The sequence below is a fragment of the Euprymna scolopes genome, chromosome 6 (genome assembly GCF_053919585.1).
Source record: "Euprymna scolopes isolate OS-2025 chromosome 6, ASM5391958v1, whole genome shotgun sequence".
Classification (NCBI taxonomy): Eukaryota; Metazoa; Mollusca; class Cephalopoda; order Sepiida; family Sepiolidae; genus Euprymna; species Euprymna scolopes.
In genome coordinates, this window is record NC_136487.1 from 73,926,130 (window position 1) to 73,947,190 (window position 21,061).

Sequence of the window (21,061 nt, forward strand, 5' to 3'; positions counted from 1 at the left end):
AGTAATTGTTAGTAATGGAAATTCAGTAAATTTGTTATATATATATTAATATTTTGTTAAATACGCATTACCACTTATCAAAGCCCACAGGCCACTCGAGGATAAGGATTGAAAAGTGCACCGTAGTAGTCGGTTGTAATGGAAATGCGGGATATTTGTAATATACCTATTTTTTGTTACTTAGGCACAACCACTTATTAAGGCCCAGAGGCCACTCGATGGTATTACCACTTATCAAGGCCCAGAGGCCACTCGAGGATAAGCGTTTAAAAGTGCAGTAGTCAATTGGACAATATAGTAATCGTTAGTAATGGAAATTCAGTAAATTTGTTATATATATGTATATTTTGTTACATACGCATTACCATTTATCAAGGCCCAGAGGCCACTCGAGGATAAGGATTGAAAAGTGCACAGTAGTCAATTGGACAATATAGTAATCGTTAGTAATGGAAATTCAGTAAATTTGTTATATACCTATTTTTTGTTACTTGGTCATTTCCACTTATCAAGGCCCAGAGGCCACTCGAGCATAAGAGTTAAAAAGTCCACAGTAGTCAATTGGACAATAAGGCCCAGAGGCCACCCGAGGATAAGGGTTAAAAAGTGCAGTAGTCCATTGGTCAATATAGTAATCGTTAGTAATTACTACTTCTCAAGGCCCAGAGGCCACTCGAGGATAAGGGTTGAAAAGCGCAGTAGTCAATTGGACAATACAGTAATCGTTAGTAATGGAAATTCAGTAAATTTGTTATATATATATATATTTATATTTTGCTAAATACGCATTACTACTTATCAAGGCCCAGACGCCACTCGAGGATAAGGGTTGAAAATATTCAACAAATTTTTTATCTACAGATTAGAAAATTTGTATATAGGGTATTCAGACATATGGAATATATCTAGCATAATCTATCTATTATATCTATAAAAGTCAGAATGTTTGTGTGTGTGGGTGTGTGTGAGGTAGAGAGAGAGAGAGAGAACAATTCTTAACCTATATATTCAACAAATTTTTTATCTACAGATTTTAAATTTGTTATAAAGGGTATTCATACATATGGAAATATATCTAGCATAATCTATCTATTATATCTACAAAAGTGAAAATGTGTGTGTTTGTGAGAGAGAGAGCAATTCTCAACCTATATAATCAACAAATTTTTTATCTACAGATTAGATAATTTGTATATAGGGTATTCAGACATATGGAAATATATCTAGCATAATCTATCTATTATGTCTATAAAAGTGAGAATATGTCTGTGTGTGAGAGAGAGAGAGTAAGAACAATTCTCACCCTTTATATTCAACAAATTTTTATCTACAGATTAGAAAATTTTTATATAGTGTATTCAGACATATGGAAATATATCTAGCATAATCTATCTATTATATCTATAAAAGTGAGCATGCGTGAGAGGAGAGAGAGAGAGAGAGAACAATTCTCAACCTATATACTCAACAAATTTTTTATCTACAGATTTGAAAATTTGTATATAGATTATTCAGACACATGGAAATATATCTAGCATAATTTATCTATTATATCTATAAAAGTGAGAATGTGTGGGTGTGTGAGAGAGAGAATGAGAGAGAACAATTCTCAGCTTATATATGCAACAAATTGTTTATCTACAGATCCGAAATATCACATTTGTATAGAAGTAGAAATCTGGATACCTATTCTGATACCTAATAAAAGAAAGGACACTCTTTGGGGCGGATTTTGATGATAACAAGTCACTAATAAGAAATTATAATAAACATTGAAATAATTTAAGAATTTTATCAAAATAAAATTGCATGGTAATCACCCAATTTCTGCCACAAAATTTTGATTGGCAAAACTCATAAACAGAAAATATATATTTTCTAATTTCATCTTTTTTTTTATATAATCTGATTTGATGTTTTCCTTAATATTCAAATCACTATATTTTGCTGCTTAATATCAAATACAGCAAATGAGTTATTTTTTATGCATCAAACAATTACATTTTCTCATTCATCCAAACTAATCACTGAACATCAATTTCATATTTTCTTCACTAAAATATTACTGTGCTTGATGTCATCAAGTGGAGCGGATCATTTTTTTTTCATTTGTTCACACATTTTTCCAATTTATATATATTTTGTCTAAGATTCTTAGCCTATGTCATTGCATACCAAGCTGTTTATTAAAAGTTACGGTTCACTGTAAACACATACGTTACACCAAAATAAAAACGCTTCAGATAATGTCTTGATATTCAATTCAGTTTCTCACATGACATCTTATGAAGTTAGTAGAAATGTTACAGACTTTTGAATCTCAAACACTTTCAATACTGTGCACTGATATTTTCTTTTTTGGAATATAAGCACATTCATGATTTTTTTTTACAAACGTCAACAAATTTCACAATGTGTAGCAATGTACTGAAACAATTATAAAAATATTTGTTTTTATTTTGGATGATGCAGGGCATCCGAAGAGAGATTTTTCTAACAAAATGAAAGTATAATTTTTAGCAATAGGTATCTAGGAAAAGGCCACTACATACGTTATAAATTCCAAATTTCCACAACCTGGCAAATACTGGTACACGCTAGCAAATTTAGATTTGCAATTACAGAATATGATTCTAATTTTTTCCTTTGCTCTTTATTCTAACACTACACTAAGTTTACTGTTTTATTTCGCTACAGTTGATATTGTGTAGAACAATAAGAAAATCATAGTGAACAATGCATTCAACAAAATTTCACACACATTTCTAGATACCTATATCTAATAAGTTCAAAAGAAAGGACACACTTAGGGAGGTATTTTGGTGGTCAAGTCACTAAATAGAGATTAGCTGGTTTCCCGGCATAGCCCAGGATGTAATAAAGATTGACTGAAATACATGTTCTAGCTGGTTTCTAGGCGTTGCCAGGGATGTAATATAGACACATTATGTTGTATATTACCTGTTCTCTTCTCCCTAAGGTAAAACAATTTCATATACATGCTGTAAATTACCTATGCTAGGGATAAAACATGAACAATACCAGTCCGGGGGTAGATAAAACAAATAATACATAGAGATGAAAGATTCGTCTCCCCTAAGAATAAAACATATGTTCAATATCTGCTTTTGTTTTTTCATTGTTTATACGGTCCCGAGCAACGCCGGGTAGCCCTGCTAGTCTATATATATAAAAGGCAAAAATCGGTGTGTATGTATGTATGTATGTATGTATGTATGTATGTTTGTTTGTAACGCTAAAACTTTTGAAAGACGGAACCAGAGTTGACAAATTTGGTATCATATTGCACCTTGATCACCCGGATGACAAATATCGAAATTTCACGTCAAACGGACCAGTAGAAAGGGGTCAACTGATCGTTTTTCTCCTAGGGGGGCCCCCCAAAAAACCTGTCATTTTAACGTTATTCAATACGTGTCACGTGACGTGACGTCAGCTCAAACTTTTGACAGACACAACCAAAGTTGACAAATTATGTATCATATTGAACCTTGATCACCCGCATGACAAATATCGAAATTCCACACCAAACGGACCATTAAAAGGGGGTGAACTGATCATTTCTCTCCTAGGGGGGCCCCCCAAAAAACCTGTCATTTTAATGTTAATATTACATAATCCAAAAACGCTTAGTCATGTCACGTGACGTGACGTCAACATCCAGTAATGGCGAACAAATGTAAACAAACACTTTGTTTTACCGATACTTTTGTAATTTCTCTTCTGCTTTGTTCTAGAGATTATTAAACTCCATGACAATGTCTCCAACGTATTTAACTGGTTAAAAATAGTATTTATACAAGAGTTTTAACGAAAAATATCAGGAAAAAATGTACAGGAATAAAAAAAAATTCAGCTTTCAAAATATTCGTCGATAAAAAAACCGATCTTTATATTTACGCTAGCCATTTTGTATATTACCACGTGACCTGCTATCTCTTAAACTGGAGGGGGGGGATCCACTTGAATCCAACAAAACCAGTAATTTTTTTTTTCTATTATATATACATCATTTTCTATAAAATTAAGTGTAGACTTTATAATTAAAACAAAAAATGTTATTCATACTAAAAAAAAAAAACGCTTAGTCATGTCACGTGACGTGACGTCAACATCCACTAATGGCGAACAATTGTACCTATTTACTATGCCTCCCCACGGGACAGAGTTAGACACCAGGGTCGTTTTTTAACGTGGAGAAAAGGTACAAAAATACAAATTGTCTCAGTCGTGGAGGATTTCTCCTCCACCGAAAGAGAACAAGAAATAGAAGTGCAGCATCTGAAGAACAGATACTACACTTTGATCTTGACCAAAAGGCCAAGAATGCGAACAATTGTAAATAACAACTTTTTTCACAAAACCAACACCGTCTTTCTTTTTTTTTCTCTCTCTTTCTCTCTCTCACCCACTTACTCTTCCCTCTCTCTCACCCTCTTTCTCTTGACGTCACACCACTGTTAAACTGTGGGGGGAGGGGAACACATTCCCAGGCATTATCTCCTATAGATGCACATTTTATTAGAAATTCAGCTTTCAAAATATTAGACGATAATAAAAATATAAAACCAACACCCTCTTTCTCTTTTCTCTCTCTCTCACCAACTTACTCTTCTCTCTCTCTCTCACCCTCTTTCTCTTGACCTCCTACTACTGTTAAACTGTGTGTGGGGGGGGGGGAAGAGGCAGCTTGAAAACCAACAAAAACAGTGCACAGTTTCCCAAGCATTTGGGGTGGGAAGGGGGGGAAGAAGCCGAGCGCACAGTTTCGTGTGAGAGAGAGAGAACAATTCTCAACCTATATACTCAACAAATTTTTTATCTACAGATTTGAAAGTTTGTATATAGGGTATTCAGACATATGGAAATATATCTAGCATAATCTATCTATTATATCTATAAAAGTGAAAATGTGTGTGTGTGAGGTAGCCAGAGAGAGAGAGAGAGAGAGAGAGAGAGAGAGAGAGAGAGAGAGAGAGAGAGACAACAATTCTCAACCTATATATTCAATACATTTTTTATCTACAGATTTGAAAATTTGTATATAGGGTATTCAGACATATGGAAATATATCTAGCATAATCTATCTATTATATCTATAAAAGTGAAAATGTGTGTGTGTGTGTGTGCGTAAGAGAGAGAGAGAACAATTCTCAACCTATATACTCAACGTATTTTTATCTACGGATTTTAAACTTTGTATATAGGGTATTCAGACATATAGAAATATATCTAGCATAATCTATACATTATATCTATAAAAGTGAGAATGTGAGTGTGTGAGAGAGAGAGAACAATTCTCAACCTATATATTCAACAAATTTTTTACCTACAGATTTGAAAATTTGTATATTGGGTATTCAGACATATGGAAATATATCTAGCATAATCGATCTATTATATCTATAAAAGTCAGAATGTTTGCGTGTGGTTGTGTGTGTAAGGTTGCGAGAGAGAGAGAGAGAACAATTCTCAACCTATCTATTCAATAAATTTGTTATCTACAGATTTGACCATTTGTATATAGGGTATTCAGACATATGGAAATATATCCAGCATAATCTATCTATTATATCCATAAAAGTGAGAATGTGTGCGTGAGAGAGAGAGAGAGAGAGAGAGAGAGAGTAAGTACAATTCTCACCCTATATATTCAACATATTTTTTATCTACCGATTAGAAAATTTGTATATAGGGTATTCAGACATATGGAAATATATCTAGCATAATCTATCTATTATATCTAGAAAAGTGAGAATGTGTGTGAAAGAGAGAGAGAGAAGAGAGAGAGAGAGAACAATTCTCAACCTATATATTCAAATAATTTTTATGTACAGATCTGAAAATTTGTATACAGGGTATTCAGACATATGGAAATATATCTAGCATAATCTATTATATCTATAAAAGGTAGAATGTGTGTGTGTGTGTGTGAGTGAGTGAGTGAGTGAGTGAGTGAGTGAGAGAGAGAGAGAGAGAACAATTCTCAACCTATATACTCAACAAATTTTGTATCTACAGATTTGATAATTTGTATATAGGGTATTCAGACATAAGGAAATATATCTAGCATAATCTATCTATTATATCTATAAAAGTGAGAATGTGTGTGAAAGAGAGAGAGAGAGAACAATTCTCAACCTATATATTCAACAAATTCTATCTTTACAGATTTGAAAATTTGTATATAGGGTATTCAGACATTTGGAAATATATCTAGCATAATCTATTATATCTATAAAAGTGAGAATGTGTGTGTGAGAGAGAGAGAAAGAACAATTCTCAACCTATATACTCAACAAATTTTTTATCTACAGATTTAAAAATTTGTATATAGGGTATTCAGACATATAGAAATATATCTAGCATAACCTATCTATTATATCTATAAAATGACCATGTGTGTGTGTGAGAGAGAGAGAGAGAGAGTCAGAGAGAGAGAGAGAACAATTTTCAGCTTGTGTGTGTGTGAGAAAGAGAGAGAGAGAAAGAGAGGAAGGAAAATTCTCACCCTATATATTCAACAAATTTTTTATCTACATATTAGAAAATTTGGATATAGGGTATTCAGACGTATGGAAATATATCTAGCATAATCTATCTATTATATCTATAAAAGTGAGAATGTGTGTGTGAGAGAGAGAGAAAGAGAGAGAGAGAGAGAACAATTCTCAACCTATATATTCAACTAATTTTTTATCTACAGATTTGAAAATGTGTATATTGGGTATTCAGACATATGTAAATATATCTGGCATAATCTATGTATTATATCTATAAAAGTGTGAATGTGAGTGATGGAAAGAGCAAAAAATTCTCAACCTATATAACCTATAAAAGTGAGAATATGTGTGAGAGAGAGAGAGAGAGAACAATTCTCAACCTATATATTCCACACATTTTTGGGCACAGATTTGGAAATTTGTATATAGGGTAGGCAGACATATAGAAATATATCTAGCATAATCTATCTATTATATCTATAAAAGTGAGAACTTGTGTGTGTGTGTGTGTGTGTGAGAGAGAGAGAGAACAATTCTTAACCTACATACTCAACAAATTTTTTACCTACAGTTTAGAAAATTTGTATATAGGGTATTCAGACATATGGAAATATATCTAGCATAATCTATCTATTATAACTACAAAAGTTAGAATGTGTGTGTGAGAGAGAGAGAGAACAATTCTAAACCTATTTATTCAACAAATTTTTTATCTACAGATTTGAAACTTTGTATATAGGGTATTCAGACATATGGAAATATATCTAGCATAATCTATCTATTTTATCTATAAAAGTGAGAATGCGTGTGTGTGAGATAGCGAGAGAGAGAGAGAGAAAAAGAGAGAGATAAAAATTCTCAACCTATACATTCAACAAATTTTTTATCCACAGATTTGAACATTTGTATATAGGGTGTTCAGACATATAGAAATATATCTAGCATAATCTATCTATTATATGTATAAAAGTGAGAATGTGTGTGTGTGTGAGAGAGAGGACAATTGTCAACCTATGTATACAACAAATTTTTTATCTACAGATTTCAAAATTTGTATATTGGGCATTCAGACATATTTTAATATATCTGGCATAATCTGTCTATTATATCTATAAAAGTGAGAATGTGTGTGATAGAGAGAGAGAGAACAATTCTCAACCTATATACTCAACAAATTTTTTATCTACAGATTTGAAAATTTGTATATAGGGTATTCAGACATATGGAAATATATCTAGCATAATCTATTATATCTATAAAAGTGAGAATGTGTGTGTGTGTGTGTGAGAGAGAGAGAGAGAGAGAGAGAACAATTCTCAACCCATATACTCAACAAATTCTTTATCTACAGATTTTAAAATGTGTATATAGAGTATTCATACAAATAGAAATATATCTAGGATAATCTTTCTATTATATCTATAAAAGTGAGAATGTGTGTGTGTGTGAGCGAGAGAGAGAGAGAGAGAGAGAGAACAGTTCTCAACCGATACATTCAACAAATTTTTATATATAGGGTATTCAGAAATATCGAAATATATCTAGCATAATCTATTATATCTTTAAAAGTTAGAATGTGTGTGTGTGAGAGATAGAGAGAACAATTCTCAACCTATGCACTCTACAAATTTTTTATCTACAAATTAGAAAATTTGTATATAGGGTATTCACACATATGGAAATATATCTAGCATAATCTATCTATTATATCTATAAAAGTTAGAATGTGTGTGTGAGGTAGCCAGAGAGAGAGAGAGAGAGAGAGTAAGAACAATTTTCAACCTATATATTCAACAAATATTTGATCTACAGATTAGAAAATTTGTATATAGGGTATTCAGACATATGGAAATATATCTAGCATAATCTATCTATTATATCTCTAAAATTGAGAATGTGTGTGTGAGAGAGAGAGAACAATTTTCAACCTATATACTCAACAAATTTTTTTATCTACAGATTTGAAAATTTGTATATAGGGTATTCAGACATATGGAAATATATCTAGAGTAATCTATCTATTATATCTATAAAAGTGAGAATGCGTGTGTGTGTGAGAGAGAGCGACATAGAACAATTCTCAACCTATATATTCAACAAATTTTTTATGTACAGATCTGAAATATCACATTTGTATAGAAGTAGAAATCTTGATACCTACTCTGATACCTAATAAAAGAAAGGACACTCTTTAGGGCGGATTTTGATTATAACAAGTCACTAATTAGAAATTATAATAAACATTCTAATAATTTAAGAATTTTACCAAAATAAAATTGCATGGTAATCACCCAATTTCTGCCACAAAATTTTGATTGGCAGAACTCATAAACATAAAATATATATTTTCTAATTTCATCTTTTTTTTTTCTTTTTACATAATCTGGTTTGATGTTTTCCCAAATATTCAAATCACTATATTTTGCTGCTTAATATCAAATACAGCAACTGAGTTATTTTTATGCATCAAACAATTACATTTTCTCATTCATCCAAACTAATCACTGAACATCAATTTCATATTTTCTTCACTAAAATATTACTGTGCTTGATGTCATCAAGTGGAGCGGATCATTTTTTTTTCATTTGTTCACACATTTTTCCAATTTATATATATTTTGTTAAAGATTCTTAGCCTATGTCATTGCATACCAATCTGTTTATTAAAAGTTAAGGTTCACTGTAAACACATATGTTACACCAAAATAAAAACGCTTCAGATAATGTCTTGATATTCAATTCAGTTTCTCACATGACATCTTATGAAGTTAGTAGAAATGTTACAGACTTTTGAATCTCAAACACTTTCAATACTGTGCACTGATATTTTCTTTTTTGCAATATAAGCACATTCATGATTTTTTTTACAAACGTTAAAAACTTTCACATTGTGTAGCAATATACTGAAACAATTATAAAAATATTTGTTTTTATTTTGAATGATGCAGGGCATCTGAAGAGAGATTTTTCTAACAAAATGAAAGTATAATTTTTAGCAATAGGTATCTAGGAAAAGGCCACTACATATGTTATAAGTTCCAAATTTCCACAACCTGGCAAATACTGGTACATGCTAGCAAATTTAGATTTGCAATTACAAAATATGATTCTAATTTTTTCCTTTGCTCTTTATTCTAACACTACACTAAGTTTACTGTGTTATTTCGCTACAGTTGATATTGTGTAGAACAATAAGAAAATCATAGTGAACAATGCATTCAACAAAATTTCACACACATTTCTAGATACCTATATCTAATAAGTTCAAAAGAAAGGACACACTTAGGGAGGTATTTTGGTGGTCAAGTCACTAAAAAGAGATTAGCTGGTTTCCCGGCATAGCCCAGGATATAATAAAGATTGACTGAAATACATGTTCTAGCTGGTTTCTAGGCGTTGCCAGGGATGTAATATAGACACATTATGTTGTATATTACCTGTTCTCTTCTCCCTAAGGTAAAACAATTTCATATACATGCTGTAAATTACCTATGCTAGGGATAAAACATGAACAATATCAGTCCTAGGGTAGATAAAACAAATAATACATAGAGATGAAAGATTCCTCTCCCCTAAGAATCAAACATATGTTCAATATCTGCTTTTGTTTTTTCATTGTTTATACGGTCCCGAGCAACGCCGGGTAGCCCTGCTAGTTGATACTATAACACAGTTAAATATTAGTTTAAGAGTCGAACCGTTATTACCAACGGATTTATCGCACTTCAAAAAGAAGAATCCCAAAATTACATAAAAATTGACGTAGGGAAAATGTTTTTATTTTTGCTTGAAGTTTTTTACCGGCGAAGAAAGATGACTATGCTCTTTGCTATAGTTTACCATGTAAACAAGGCTTTAGCCATTTTGTTTTTACCTCCTAACTCTGTTAAACTGGAAGGGGGAGGGGTGGCTATCAGTATAAGGCCGCTTAAATACACGAAAATTACTTTTATACGAGTTTGTTTTCTTATGAATGGAACCGCGTTTATAGGGGGGAGGGGGGAGGAGGCAATGTGCACAGTCTCCCAAGCATTACCTACTATAAAAAAAGATGCACATTTACCCTCTTCTCTCACCCTCTTTCTCTCTCTCTCTCTCTCTTTCTCTTCTCTCTCTCACTCTCTTTCTCTATCACCCTCTTCTCTCTCTCTCTTTCTCTTCTCTCTCTCATCCTCTTTCTCTCTCTCTCACCCTCTTCTCTCTCTCTACCTTTTTCTCTTCTCTCTCGCACCCTCTTCTCTCTCTCTCACCCGCTTCTCTCTCTCTACCTCTTTCTCTTCTCTCTCGCACCCTCTTCTCTCTCTCACCCGCTTCTCTCTCTCTACCTCTTTCTCTTATCTCTCTCTCTCTCTCAACCTCTTCTCTCTCTCTCTCTTACCCTCTTCTCTCTCTCACTCTCTGTGTACACCTTTTTCTCTTCTCTCTCTCTCTGACCCTCTTTCTCTCTCTCTCACCCTCTTTTTCTGCTCTCTCTCACCCTTCTCTCTCTCTCTCTCTACCTCTTTCTCTTCTCTATCACCCTCTTTCCCTGCTCTCTCTCACCTTCATCTCTCTCTCTCTACCTATTTCTCTTCTCTCTCTCTCCCTCTGCTCTCTCTCACCCTCTTCTTTCTCCCTCACCCTCTTCTCTCTCTCTCTCTACCTCTTTCTCTTATCTCTCTCTCTCACTACCCCTCTCTCTCTCTGTCTTACCCTCTTCTCTCTCTCTCTACCTCTTTCTCTTATCTCTCTCTCTCACTACCTCTCTCTCTCTCACCCTCTTCTCTCTCTCACCCTCTTTCTCTCTTACCCTCTTCTCTCTCTACCTCTTTCACTTCTCTCACCCTCTTTCTCTCTCACCCTCTTTCTCTGCTCTCTCTCACCCTCTTCTCTGCTCTCTCTCACCCTCTTCTCTCTCTACCTCTTTCTCTTCTCTCTCTCTCACCCTCTTCTCTCTCTCTTACCTATTTTGTAATATATATATATAGATATATATATTGTACAAACTATTGTACAAACTATTACCACTTATCAAGGCCTATAGGCCACTCGAGGATGAAAGTTTAAAAGTGCACAGTAGTCAAATTCGGCAAAGATGACGGAACCGCTTTAAGAGGAGGATGAATTATTCAGTGACTCCAACCTATTTTGTTACATATATGTATGTATATATTTTTGTAAAAAATATATATTACTACTTATCAAGGCCCATAGGACACTCGAGGATTAGAGTTGAAAAGTGCACAGCAGTCAAATCTGGGAAAGAGGATGGAACCGCTTTAACGGGAGGATGAGTTATTCAGCGACTCCAACCTATTTTGGTATATATATATTTATATCTATATTTATTTTTAAATATATATTACCACTTATCAAGGACAATAGGCCACTCGAGGATGAGAGTTGAATAGTGCACTGTATAAAAAATACGGTAAAGAGGATGGAACCGCTTTAACGGGAGGATGAGTTATTCAGCAACTCCAACCTATTTTTTTATATATATATATATATATATACTTTTATTAAAAAATATATATTACCACTTATCAAGGACAATAGGCCACTCGAGGATGAGAGTTGAAAAGTGCATAGTAGTAAAATTCGGGAAAGAGGATGGAACCGCTTTAACGGGAGGATGAGTTATTCAGCGACTCCAACCTATTTTTTATATATATATATATATATATATATATATATATATTTATAACAAAAATATATTACCACTTATCAAGGCCCATAGGCTACTCGAGGATAAGAGTTGAAAAGTGCACATTAGTCAAATTCGGGAAAGAGGATGGAACCGCTTTAACGGGAGGATGAGTGATTCAGCGACTCCAACCTATTTTGTTATATATATATATATATATATATATATATTTTGTACAAACTATATATTACCACTTATCAAGGCCCATAGGCCACACGAGGATGAGAGTTTAAAAGTGCACAGTAGTCAAATTTGGGAAAGAGGATTTAATCGCTTTAATAGAAGGATGAATTATTCAGCGACTCACACCTGTTTTGGTATATATATATATATATTTATAAAAAAATATGTATTACCACTTATCAAGGCCCATAGGCCACTCGAGGATGAGAGTTAAAAAGTCCACAGTAGTCAAATTTGGGAAAGAGGATGGAACCGCTTTAACAGGAGGATGAGTTATTCAGCAACTCCAACCTATTTTGTTATATATATATATATATATATATATATATATATTTTTCATAAAATATGTATTACCACTTATCAAGGCCCATAGTCCACTCGAGGACGAGAGTTGAAAAGTGCACAGTAGTCAAATTGGGGAAAGAGGATGGAACCGCTTTAACGGGAGGATGAGTTATTCAGCGACTCCAACCTTTTTTTTTATTTTGTAAAAAATATATATGACCACTTATCAAGGCCCAGAGGCCACTCGAGGATAAGAGTTGAAAAGTGCACAGTAGTCAAATTTGGGAAATTTGTTATATATCTATTTTTTTGTTACTTAGGCATTTCCACTTATCAAGGCCCAGATACATCTCGAGGATAAGAGTTAAATGTGCACAGTAGTCAATTGGACAATAAGGCCCAGAGGCCACCCGAGGATAAGGGTTGAAAATGGCAGTAGTTAATTGGACAACATAGTAATCGTTAGTAATGGAAAGTCGGGAAATTTGTTATATATATATTTATATTTTGTTTAGATAGGCATTACCACTTATCAAGGCCCAGAGGCCACTAGAGGATAAGTGTTGAAAAGTGCAGTAGTCAATTGGACAAAATATAGTAATTGTTAGTAATGGAAATTCAGTAAATTTGTTATATATATATTAATATTTTGTTAAATACGCATTACCACTTATCAAAGCCCACAGGCCACTCGAGGATAAGGATTGAAAAGTGCACCGTAGTAGTCGGTTGTAATGGAAATGCGGGATATTTGTAATATACCTATTTTTTGTTACTTAGGCACAACCACTTATTAAGGCCCAGAGGCCACTCGATGGTATTACCACTTATCAAGGCCCAGAGGCCACTCGAGGATAAGCGTTTAAAAGTGCAGTAGTCAATTGGACAATATAGTAATCGTTAGTAATGGAAATTCAGTAAATTTGTTATATATATGTATATTTTGTTACATACGCATTACCATTTATCAAGGCCCAGAGGCCACTCGAGGATAAGGATTGAAAAGTGCACAGTAGTCAATTGGACAATATAGTAATCGTTAGTAATGGAAATTCAGTAAATTTGTTATATACCTATTTTTTGTTACTTGGTCATTTCCACTTATCAAGGCCCAGAGGCCACTCGAGCATAAGAGTTAAAAAGTCCACAGTAGTCAATTGGACAATAAGGCCCAGAGGCCACCCGAGGATAAGGGTTAAAAAGTGCAGTAGTCCATTGGTCAATATAGTAATCGTTAGTAATTACTACTTCTCAAGGCCCAGAGGCCACTCGAGGATAAGGGTTGAAAAGCGCAGTAGTCAATTGGACAATACAGTAATCGTTAGTAATGGAAATTCAGTAAATTTGTTATATATATATATATTTATATTTTGCTAAATACGCATTACTACTTATCAAGGCCCAGACGCCACTCGAGGATAAGGGTTGAAAATATTCAACAAATTTTTTATCTACAGATTAGAAAATTTGTATATAGGGTATTCAGACATATGGAATATATCTAGCATAATCTATCTATTATATCTATAAAAGTCAGAATGTTTGTGTGTGTGGGTGTGTGTGAGGTAGAGAGAGAGAGAGAGAACAATTCTTAACCTATATATTCAACAAATTTTTTATCTACAGATTTTAAATTTGTTATAAAGGGTATTCATACATACGGAAATATATCTAGCATAATCTATCTATTATATCTACAAAAGTGAAAATGTGTGTGTCTGTGAGAGAGAGAGCAATTCTCAACCTATATAATCAACAAATTTTTTATCTACAGATTTGAAAATTGGTATATAGGGTATTCAGACATATGGAAATATATCTAGCATAATCTATCTATTATGTCTATAAAAGTGAGAATATGTCTGTGTGTGAGAGAGAGAGAGTAAGAACAATTCTCACCCTTTATATTCAACAAATTTTTATCTACAGATTAGAAAATTTTTATATAGTGTATTCAGACATATGGAAATATATCTAGCATAATCTATCTATTATATCTATAAAAGTGAGCATGCGTGAGAGGAGAGAGAGAGAGAGAGAACAATTCTCAACCTATATACTCAACAAATTTTTTATCTACAGATTTGAAAATTTGTATATAGATTATTCAGACACATGGAAATATATCTAGCATAATTTATCTATTATATCTATAAAAGTGAGAATGTGTGGGTGTGTGAGAGAGAGAATGAGAGAGAACAATTCTCAGCTTATATATGCAACAAATTGTTTATCTACAGATCCGAAATATCACATTTGTATAGAAGTAGAAATCTGGATACCTATTCTGATACCTAATAAAAGAAAGGACACTCTTTGGGGCGGATTTTGATGATAACAAGTCACTAATAAGAAATTATAATAAACATTGAAATAATTTAAGAATTTTATCAAAATAAAATTGCATGGTAATCACCCAATTTCTGCCACAAAATTTTGATTGGCAAAACTCATAAACAGAAAATATATATTTTCTAATTTCATCTTTTTTTTTATATAATCTGATTTGATGTTTTCCTTAATATTCAAATCACTATATTTTGCTGCTTAATATCAAATACAGCAAATGAGTTATTTTTTATGCATCAAACAATTACATTTTCTCATTCATCCAAACTAATCACTGAACATCAATTTCATATTTTCTTCACTAAAATATTACTGTGCTTGATGTCATCAAGTGGAGCGGATCATTTTTTTTTCATTTGTTCACACATTTTTCCAATTTATATATATTTTGTCTAAGATTCTTAGCCTATGTCATTGCATACCAAGCTGTTTATTAAAAGTTACGGTTCACTGTAAACACATACGTTACACCAAAATAAAAACGCTTCAGATAATGTCTTGATATTCAATTAAGTTTCTCACATGACATCTTATGAAGTTAGTAGAAATGTTACAGACTTTTGAATCTCAAACACTTTCAATACTGTGCACTGATATTTTCTTTTTTGGAATATAAGCACATTCATGATTTTTTTTTACAAACGTCAACAAATTTCACAATGTGTAGCAATGTACTGAAACAATTATAAAAATATTTGTTTTTATTTTGGATGATGCAGGGCATCCGAAGAGAGATTTTTCTAACAAAATGAAAGTATAATTTTTAGCAATAGGTATCTAGGAAAAGGCCACTACATACGTTATAAATTCCAATTTCCACAACCTGGCAAATACTGGTACACGCTAGCAAATTTAGATTTGCAATTACAGAATATGATTCTAATTTTTTCCTTTGCTCTTTATTCTAACACTACACTAAGTTTACTGTTTTATTTCGCTACAGTTGATATTGTGTAGAACAATAAGAAAATCATAGTGAACAATGCATTCAACAAAATTTCACACACATTTCTAGATACCTATATCTAATAAGTTCAAAAGAAAGGACACACTTAGGGAGGTATTTTGGTGGTCAAGTCACTAAAAAGAGATTAGCTGGTTTCCCGGCATAGCCCAGGATGTAATAAAGATTGACTGAAATACATGTTCTAGCTGGTTTCTAGGCGTTGCCAGGGATGTAATATAGACACATTATGTTGTATATTACCTGTTCTCTTCTCCCTAAGGTAAAACAATTTCATATACATGCTGTAAATTACCTATGCTAGGGATAAAACATGAACAATACCAGTCCGGGGGTAGATAAAACAAATAATACATAGAGATGAAAGATTCGTCTCCCCTAAGAATAAAACATATGTTCAATATCTGCTTTTGTTTTTTCATTGTTTATACGGTCCCGAGCAACGCCGGGTAGCCCTGCTAGTATATATATAAATCTCAAACGTCTGTGTGTATGTATGTATGTTTGTTTGTAACGCTAAAACTTTTGACAGACACAACCAAAGTTGACAAATTAGGTATCATATTGAACCTTGATCACCCGGATGACAAATATCGAAATTTCACGTCAAACAGACAACTAGAAGGGGGTGAACTGATCATTTTTCTCCCAGGGGGGGCCCCAAAAAACCTGTCATTTTAACGTTATTCATTACGTATCACGTGACGTGACGTCAGCTCAGTAAAATGTCGGCTGCGCTGAGGTACATTTAAGCTGCCTTCGAGGAGTAATTTATACTATAACACAGTTAAATATTAGTTTTCGAGTCAAACCGTTATTACCAACGGATTTATCGCACTTCAAAAAGAAGAATCCCAAAATTACACGAAAATTGACGTAGGGAAAATGTTATTATTTTTGCTTGAAGTTTTTTACCGGCGAAGATGAGTTTGCTCTTTGCTATAGTTTAACATATAAACAAGGCTTTAGCCATTTTGTTTTTACCTCCTAACTCTGTTAAACTGTAAGGGGGGTATCAGTATGAGGCCGCTTAAATACACGAAAATTACTTTTATACGAGTTTGTTTTCTTATGAATGGAACCGCTTTTGTAGGGGGAGGGGGGAGGAGGTCGCGTGCACAGTTTTCCCAAGCATTACCTACTATAAAAAAAGATGCACATTTACCCTCTTCTCTCACTCTCTCTCTCTCTCACCCTCTTTCTCTCTCTCTCTCTCTCTCTCGCCGTCTTCTCTTCTCTCTCTCTCACTCCCTTTCTCTTCTCTCTCTCACCCTCTTCTCTCTCTCTCTCTACCTCTTTCTCTCTCTCTCTCTCACACACTCTCTTCTCTCTCTCTCTCTCTACACCTCTTTCTCTTCTCTCTCTCTCTCACCCTCATTCTCTTCTTTCTCTCTCTCACCCTCTTTATCTTCTCTCTCTCTCACCCTCTTTCCCTTCTCTCTATATTAGCACTTATCAAGGCCAATAGGCAACTCGAGGATGAGAGTTCAAAAGTGCACAGTACTCAAATTTGGGAAAGAGGATGGAACAACTTTCTCTTCTGCCTCTCTCTCACCCTCTTTATCTTCTCTCTCTCTCTCACCCTGTTTCTCTTCTCTCTATATTAGCACTTATCAAGGCCAATAGGCAACTCGAGGATGAGAGTTCAAAAGTGCACAGTAGTCAAATTTGGGAAAGAGGATGGAACAACTTTAACGGGAGGATGAGTTATTCAACGACACCAACCTATTTTGTTATATATATATATATATATACATTTTATAGAAACTATATATATTACCACTTATCAAGGCCCATCGGCCACTCGAGGATTAGAGTTTAAAAGTGCACAGTAGTCAAATTCGGGAAGGAGGATGGAACCGCTATAACAGGAGATTGAGTTATTCAGCGACTCCAACCTATTTTGTTATATATATATATATATATATATATATATATACATATACTTTGTACAAACTATATATTACTACTTATCAAGGCCCATTGGCTACTCGAGGATAAGAGTTGAAAAGTGCACAGTAGTCAAATTCGGGAAAGAGGATGGAACCGCTTTAACGGGAGAATGAGTTATTCAGCGACTCCAACCTATTTTGTTATATATATATATATATATATATATATATATATATATATTAAAAAATATATATTACCACTTATCAAGGCCCATAGGCCATTCGAGGATGAAATTTGCACGGTAGTCAAATTCGGGAAAGACGATGGAACCACTTTAACGGGAGGATGAGTTATTCAGCGACTCCGACCTATTTTGTTATATATATATATATATATATATATATATATATATATATATATATATATTTATATATATATATTTGGTATAAAATATATATTACCACTTATACAGGCCCATAGGCCACTCGAGGATGAGAGTTTAAAAGTCCACAGTAGTCAAATTCGGGAAAGAGGATGGAACCGCTTTAACAAGAGGATGAGTTATTCAGCCACTCCAACCTATTTTGGTATATATATATATATATATATATATATATATATATATATATATATATATATTGTACAAACTATATATTACCACTTATCAAAGCCTATAGGCCACTCGAGGATGAGAGTTTTAAAGTGCACAGTAGTCAAATTCGGGAAAGAGGATGGAACCGCTTTAAGAGGAAGATGAATTATTTAGTGACTCCAATCTATTTTGTTATATATATATATATATATATATACATATATATATATATATATTTATTAAAAAATATATATTACTACTTATCAAGGCCCATAGGCCACTCCATGAGAGAGTTCAAAAGTGCACAGTAGTCAAATTCGGGAAAGAGTATGGAACCGCTTCAACGGGAAGATGAGTTATTCAGCGACTCCAACCTATTTTGTTATATATATGTATGTATATATTTTGTAAAAAATACATATTACTACTTATCAAAGCCCATAGGACACTCGAGGATTAGAGTTGAAAAGTGCACAGTAGTCAAATTCGGGAAAGAGGATGGAACCGCTTTAATGGGAGGATGAGTTATTCAGCCACTCCAACCTATTTTGTTATATATATATATATATCTATATTTATTAAAAAAATATATATTACCACTTACCAAGGCCCATAGGCCACTCGAGGATGAGAGTTTAAAAGTGCACATTAGTCAAATTCGGGGAAGAGGATGGAACCGCTTTAACAGGAGGATGAGTTATTCAGCCACTCCAACCTATTTTGTTATATATATATTTATATATATTTTTTGTATAAAATATGAATTACCACTGATCAAGGCCCATAGTCCACTTTAGGATGAGAGTTGAAAAGTGCACAGTAGTCAAATTTGGGAAATAGGATGGAACCGCTTTAACGGGAGAATGAGTTATTCAGCGACTCCAACCTATTTTGTTATATATATATATATATATATATATATATTGTATAAAATATGTATTACCACTTATCAAGGCCCATAGTCCACTCGAGGATGAGAGTTGAAAAGTGCACTGTAGTCAAATTCTGGAAAGAGGATGGAACCGCTTTAATGGGAGGATGAGTTATTCAGTGACTCCGACCTATTTTGTTATATATATATATATATTTTTGTACAAACTATATATGACTATTTATCAAGGCCACTCGAGGATATGAGTGTAAAAGTGCACAGTAGTCAAATTCGGGAAAGAGGATGGAACCGCTTTAACAGGAGGATGACTTCTTCAGCGACTCCAACCTATTTTGTTATATATATATTTATATCTATATTTATTAAAAAATATACATTACCACTTATCAAGGCCCATAGGATACTCGAGGATGAGAGTTGAAAAGTGGACAGTAGTCAAATTCGGGAAAGAGGATGGAACCGCTTTAACGGGAGGATGAGTTATTCAGCAACTCCAACCTTTTTTGTTATATATATATATATATATATATATATGTTGCATAAAATATATATTACCACTTATCAAGGCCCATAGTCCACTCGAGGATGAGAGTTGAAAAGTGCACAGTAGTCAAATTCGGGAAAGAGGTTGGAACCGCTTTAACGGGAGCATGAGGTATTCAGCAACTCCAACCTATTTTGTTATATATATATATATATATATATTTTGTAAAAAATATATATGACCACTTATCAAGGCCCAGAGGCCACTCGAGGATAAGAGTTCAAAAGTGCACAGTAGTCAAATTCGGGAAATTTGTTATATACTTTTTTTTTGTTACTTAGGCATTTCCACTTATCAAGGCCGAGATACAACTCGAGGATAAGAGTTAAAATGTGCACAGCAGTCAATTGGACAATAAGGCCCAGAGGCCACCCCAGGATAAGGGTTGAAAATTGCAGTAGTCAATTGGACAACATAGTAATCGTTAGTAATGGAAAGTCGGGAAATTTGTTATATATATATATTTATATTTTGTTATTTAGGCATTACCACTTATCAAGGCCCAGAGGCTACTAGAGGATAAGGGTTGAAAAGTGCAGTAGTCAATTGGACAAAATATAGTAATCGTTAGTAATGGAAATTCAGTAAATTTGTTATATATATTAATATTTTGTTAAATACGCATTACCACTTATCATAGTCCACAGGCCACTCGAGGATAAGGATTGAAAAGTGCACAGTAGTAATCGGTTGTAATGGAAATGCGGGATATTTGTAATATACCTATTTTTTATTACTTAGGCATTACCACTTATCAAAGCCCAAAGGCCACTCGATGGTATTACCACTTATCAAGGCCCAGAGGCCACTCGAGGATAAGCGTTTAAAAGTGCAGTAGTCAATTGGACAATATAGTAATCGTTAGTAATGGAAATTCAGTAAATTTGTTATATATATATGTATATTTTGTTACATCTGCATTACCACTTATCAAGGCCCAGAGGCCATTCGAGGATAAGGATTGAACAGTGCACATTAGTCAATTGGACAATATAGTAATCGTTAGTTATGGAAATTCGGGAAATTTGTTATCTACCTAATTTTTTGTTACTTAGTCATTTCCACTTATCAAGGCCCAGAGGCCACTCGAGGATAAGAGTTAAAGAGTCCAAAGTAGTCAATTGGACAATAAGGCCCAGAGGCCACCCG

At 33.6% G+C, this 21,061-nt stretch overlaps 1 protein-coding gene and 1 pseudogene across 3 annotated transcripts in view; one reads left to right on the forward strand and one right to left on the reverse strand.

Annotated features, from left to right (window-relative positions):
• LOC145277692 (uncharacterized) overlaps positions 1-21,061 on the forward strand; it is a 335,325-nt gene that overhangs the window by 286,832 nt on the left and 27,432 nt on the right. The window lies entirely within an intron of this gene.
• LOC145278552 (U2 spliceosomal RNA) lies at positions 4,221-4,354 on the reverse strand (annotated as a pseudogene).